The sequence below is a fragment of the Physeter macrocephalus genome, chromosome 18, assembly GCF_002837175.3.
Source record: "Physeter macrocephalus isolate SW-GA chromosome 18, ASM283717v5, whole genome shotgun sequence".
Taxonomy (NCBI): domain Eukaryota; kingdom Metazoa; phylum Chordata; class Mammalia; order Artiodactyla; family Physeteridae; genus Physeter; species Physeter macrocephalus.
The window spans coordinates 61993935-61999874 of NC_041231.1; the positions used below are offsets into that span (position 1 = coordinate 61993935).

The 5940-nt window shown below is 36.5% G+C and overlaps 1 long non-coding RNA gene across 2 annotated transcripts in view; it reads left to right on the top strand.

Moving 5' to 3' along the window:
• The window catches only part of LOC102991172 (uncharacterized), a 100125-nt gene that overhangs the window by 37583 nt on the left and 56602 nt on the right, over positions 1 to 5940 (top strand). The window contains exon 3 of one of the 2 annotated variants that reach the window (XR_008615658.1): positions 2821 to 4252. The exons of the other annotated variant lie outside the window; for it this stretch is intronic. This is a non-coding gene — a long non-coding RNA (uncharacterized lncRNA). Of the gene's footprint in view, positions 1 to 2820; positions 4253 to 5940 lie in introns of those variants that run through there. 2 annotated transcript variants of the gene reach the window in all.

The following is a 5940-nucleotide window of genomic DNA, read 5'->3' on the forward strand; positions in this document are numbered from 1 at the left end:
TTTTTTTTTTTTTTTTTTGCGGTACGCGGGCCTCTCACTGTTGGGGCCTCTACGCTCAGGCTCAGCGGCCATGGCTCAAGGGCCCAGCCGCTCCGCGGCATGTGGGATCTTCCCGGACCGGGGCACGAACCCGTGTCCCCTGCATCGGCAGGCGGACGCTCAACCACTGCGCCACCAGGGAAGCCCTGGATTATTTGATTACATGATTTCTCTATAAAGAATCTCTTGTGTAATAAAACTTACTCAAAAACACAAAAAAAAAAACCAAAAGAAAACAATTCTGTTTAGGAAGAGAGGATAGAATGAAGGTTTGAGCATAGAAATCATCTAGAAATCACTGAAGATACTGGGCCTGTAGTGCAGTTTCATTTGTAGTGGGTTTGGCTTACATTCTTATATTTAGTTTTATTTCTATACAACTATCAAAGAAGGGGAAAGAAGTTGGGTAATATTTGCATTTGCAACTAATCAAAGCAGAATTGCTTTTAGCTTTAACAAAAGGATCGTTTTGTGATCTCAGATTGACATCTTTATTCTTAAATGGAGCATAAATAACATTTATTGTCTAAGATTATTTGCAATAAACAAGACTGTTTACTGTTTACCACCTAGCAGATGACTATTTGTAAGTCTCAGTGAGTATGCTAAAAGCTTATACTGAGCCTTCATTTTACCGGAGTGAATTTAAATTAACTTCAGCAGCCAGAATTAATGAAACCGGGTAAATGATGCAAAGATATTCCACAGGGTATTCTGTTTTAATTAGAGATAGAAAGTGTGAGTAATTAGAGGTTTTTAAAATTTTGCATTCTATTACTTTCTCATTTTAAAGCTAGGAATATAGATGAAAACTAAAAGGTGTTAGCCACTTTAGTTCAGTTTTTAATGTATATCAGCTCTGAATTTATACTGAGTGAATAGTAAAGAGTCTGAATGAAGAACATAATCTGGAGGCATTAAGGTACAAGTCATAAATTTTATTAGAAGTTGAGTATCTGTTAATTAGCAGGCAGCTATATAACTTAACTATAAAGCCACTACAATTCAAACATTGTAGCATTACTACATGAATGAACACATATACAAATTAAACAGAAAAGAATATCCACAGATAGTTCTAAGTATATCTGGGAAGTTTGATTGTGATAAAGTCAAGTTATAATCTTTAAAATTGATGCCTAGAAAACTACACACCCATCGAAAACTACAGTCTGTACCTCACACTACATACCAAAATAAATTACACCACTTGCACACGTAAGAAGCTTGCAAGTTGCCACTTTACCCTAACAAGATGCGTCTTTTACAAATGTTTTCTCCCACTCTGTGGCTTGTCTTTACTTTATTTCATGGAGTGTGCCTTTGGTGTTATATTTTAAAAGTCATTGCCATACCCAAGGTCATCTAGGTTTTCTCCTATGTTATCTTCTGGGAGTTTTACAGTTTTGTGTCTTACATTTAGGTCTGTGGTTCATTTTGAGTAATTTTTATGAAGGATACAAAGTCTGTGTCTAGATATATATTTTTTTTTTACTGTGGACATCCAGTTGTTTCAGCACTATTTGATGAAAAGACTATCTTTGCTCCATTGTATTGCCTTTGTTCTTTTGCCAAAGTTCAGTTGATTGTATTTATGTGGGTCTATTTTGGGGCTCTTTAGTCTCTTCCATTGATCTATTTGTTCTTTCACCAATACCACCCTGTCTTGATTACTGCACCTTCATAATGTCTTCAAGCTGGGTAGTGACATTCCTTTAACTTTGTCCTTCTTCAATGAGGTGATAGCTAGTCTGGGTCTCTTGCCTCTTCATATGGACTTTAGAATCAGTTTGCCAATATCCATAAAATAACTTGCTGGAATTTTCATTGGGATCGCACTGAATTTCTATAGATTAAGTCAGAAAGAACTGACATGTTGATAATACCGAGTCTTCCTATTCATGAACATGCAATATCTCTCCATTTATTTAGTTATTCTTCGACTTCATTCATCACAGTTTGTAGTTCTCCTGCTATAGAGGTTGTACTTATTTTATTAGATTTATACTGAAGTATTACCTTTTTGGCAATGCTAATGTAAATAGTGTGGGTTTTTTTTTAACCTATTCCACTTGTTCATTATTGGTATATAGGAAAGCAATTGCCTTTTGTATATTAACCTTGGATCCTGCAACCTTGCTATAATCACTTATTAGTTACAGGAGTTTTGGGTCAACTCTTTAAGATTTTCTACACAGATGATCATGTCACCTGTGAACAAAGACAGCTTTATGTCTTCCTTCTCAATCTGTACACCTTTTATTTCCTTTCCTTGCCTTATTGCATTAGCAAGGACTTGCAGCACAATACGGAAAAGTTATAATAAAGGAGGACATCCTTGCCTTGTGCTTATTCTTAGTGGGAAAGCATTGAGTTTCTCTCCAGTAAGTATGATGTTAGCTATTGTGTTTTTTGTAGATCGTATTTATCAAATTAAGAAAGTCCCTCTCTATTCCTAGTTTATGGAGAGTTTTTCTCATGAGTGCACGCTGGATTTTGTCAAATGCTTCTTCCGCATGTATTTATATGTTTTTTTCCCTTTTTTTGCCTTGGTTGGATTATATTAATTAATTTCAAATGTTGAAGCAGCCTTACATACCTGACACAAATCCCGTTTGGTCAGGTATATAATTGTTTGTATACTTTTTTGCCTTCAATTTGCTAACATTTTGTTGACAATCTCTGACACAATTTTTAACACATTTCTACGATCAAAGGTTTGGGATTCTAATGAATTTAAGCTATTACTTAGTCTTATCAAATTGTGCTTTTTATTCAAAGATACACCATAGCAGAACCCTGAGGGAATGGATGGTGAATGGTAAGGCCTGAATTTACACTTCTTTTATTCTTTATACCCTGAACCCGTCTCTCAACAACTGTTTACGGTTGATGTTTATTTTTTTGGAAATTAGACATAGCTCACTCCATTCATTCCTTCAACAGATTCCTCAGCAGAAGGGAGGCTTCTAAGGATGTAGGGTGTATTAGTGGGGCTGCAGGTTATTACAGGGAATCCAAGCAAGGCCTCATAATGGAGACGGTGATATTTGAGAAAAGACCTAAAAAAGTGAGTGGATGAGTACTGTAGATAGTAAAGAGAACAGCAATTCAGGTAAAGGGAAGAGGAAGTGAAAATGTCTGCCTGCTATACTTGTTTAACATCAAGGACTAAAGAGTATAAGGTGTTTGGAAAAGACTGAGCAAGGAGTAGAGGTGGAGGAGATGATATCAAATATATAATGTGGAGGGTAATCATGTCGCAACTTTGCAGCATTTTAAGAACTTCAGCTTCAACTATGATGAAGGGGAAGACACTGAAGTCACATAATTCTTCTGACTTAGATTCTCAAAGGTTTCTCCAGCCACTGTGTTAAGGACACATTTCAGAGGGGATAATAATTAAGATGACAGACAACAAAATTTTAATGCTGGGTGGTAACAGTGGAAAAATCGAGAAACTGTCAAATTCTGGTTCTATCTCAAAGATAGGGCTGACACATTTTCCTTCTGTATTGGATGTGAAAGGAGAGGGAAAGAAAAACGTCAAAGATGAATCACATTTTGTAACTGAGCACCAGGAAGAATGGAGCTGCCCTTTTCTCTTTTGGAAAGTCTACAGGAAAAGCATGAGTGACTATGTGTGTATTCGATTGCAAGGTATATTAAGTTTCGGATGTCTATTAAATGACAAAACAGAGATATTCTGTTAGTAACCAGTCTTGTTAGGTGGACCCACTCCGTAAAGGACAACCACCAACCTACCTAATCTGCTCAATGTGAAGACCCATAAAGGACTTTGGGGCATTAGTGTGAAGAGGGCTTCCTTCTGCGTTTGTGTGTATGTGTGTTATTTGCTTTGACACTGTGGTTAGGCTAAAGTAGCAGTATTCTGCGCTTTCATCTTTGGCAACTTTTTTCTCACCAAGAAGCTTTTTTATTGGGTTGACGCCAAATGAGTATTTGCCTGATACTTCATGTCCTGATCCTTTAACTATTTTCCTAGTTTGGACAGCCACAAATTTGGTTACCATTTGTTAATTTCACCCTTGAACCTGGACACACCTGAAGCGAAGTGAACTCCCACCACACTGATGGTAGACTCCATCTGAGCATGCTCAAAAGAGCGCAGAAGGTTGTCCACGGGGAGGGTACTATCAGAGGCTGATTGACAGTATCTGTGTTGTAGACCAGCTTAAGGGCAAACACATAACGGTTCACAGATTCAAGGCAGATGCCAAGTTAGAAACATTTCTGAATTAGGTGATTGGGTTTCTTGACCAGGTTAAAAAAAACAAAACAAAACTCTTTTTCTTCTTGGTTTCACATTTAAACAATATGAGTTAGTCTAAACTATATGACCAAAAAATAGAACTACTAAAATAACAGGCTCTTATCATTATTATTTTGATATAATAAATAATAGAGGGATATTGTTTTACTAATAATTACCAGAATTTAGGAACGACAAGCCAAACATTAAGCCTTTAGGAAATTTGTGAACTCTTTCATTTCTTACAATAACTCTGTCAGATTGGTACCAGTATTTATCACCATTGATGAAGAAACTCAGTTTCAGAGGAAGACACTGAGGCACAGAGAGGTTAAATGTAATTTGTCTGTAATTGCCCTCGCTGCTATGCTAGTCTGCTTCATCAACTACTATCACCACTATCACATTTCTTTAATTGGACTTTAGATTCAGATAAACAATTTTTCCTGGTTGCAAGGAAATCATTTAACAAGCCCAGATTGCAATGCTTGAAATGCAGGTCTGAGCCCAAATCTGAGAACCCTAAACCATGTGATCACTAAAAATACTGAGTATCAATTCTAAGCCTTATGGGTTTGCATTTAAAATAACAGGTCCTATTAGGAATAAGTTTACAAATGGCATTCTAGGAGGGAATATATCCAACAAGTGTTTTAAATTCCTTTAGTGGCAATGAAGGAGTATGAGGGCATTTCCTGCAATACTAAATGAGCTGATTTGCTTTTGGTGGGTAAACACTGAACTTTGTTTACAAAACTTAACCTGAAAGTATTTTCTAAGTATCCTGCTATTACTCTAAGTTAGCCTTTTTATCACCTTTAAGAAACAAGAATGGTAAGATACAGTCTCAGTTAGTATAGTATGGATAAATCATTTGCAATCTTGGGGAAACTTGTACCTTAACGAGTGTCTTCAATTTGGGGATGACAGGAATTCACAATTACCATTTTCTATGCATATTATTGCCATCTAAACTAATTCCAGAAAAAGAAAGCTATAGTCAGGTAGATCCTTTCATAAAGTGATGCAGTCACTCAGGAATACTTTATAACCTAAACCGACTGGACAGTCAGTAACCAATGAATTATCCTAATGCTGATTCATCTAAGAGGTCCTTTATTCCAATGACTTTCGCTGCTATCCTTCTCTTTTCCTTTTGGGATTAAGAACTATGCATAAAGTCTTACTTACTCTAAGGTTCACCTTGTACCTCTCCTGTCATACAACTCATCACTTTCCCCATCATATGCCACCAAATGCCGAAAAGAAATCTGAGTACTCTGCGGTCATGGCACAGGTATTTCTAGAGAGATGAATACCTGTTCAAAAATCACTAATCCTAGAATAAATATATGGGGAAATGAACTGGGGACATGACTGGAATCAACTGAAACTGTGAGAGGCCAGCAGGGCAGATATGTGTGTCTGTATGTGCCTTAAAGAATAATGTTCCCTATGAGAAAAAATGCTTTATTGCCCCAAACTTTAATCCAATTACTATCTGGGAATATATTTCAAGACCACTTGTACATATGTGTACGTACATAATGTTAGCATTGTATATTATTTGTGTTATGTTCTCCCTTCTATTCATGGGAATATGTTGCCTTTAAAGTTTAACCTTTCTC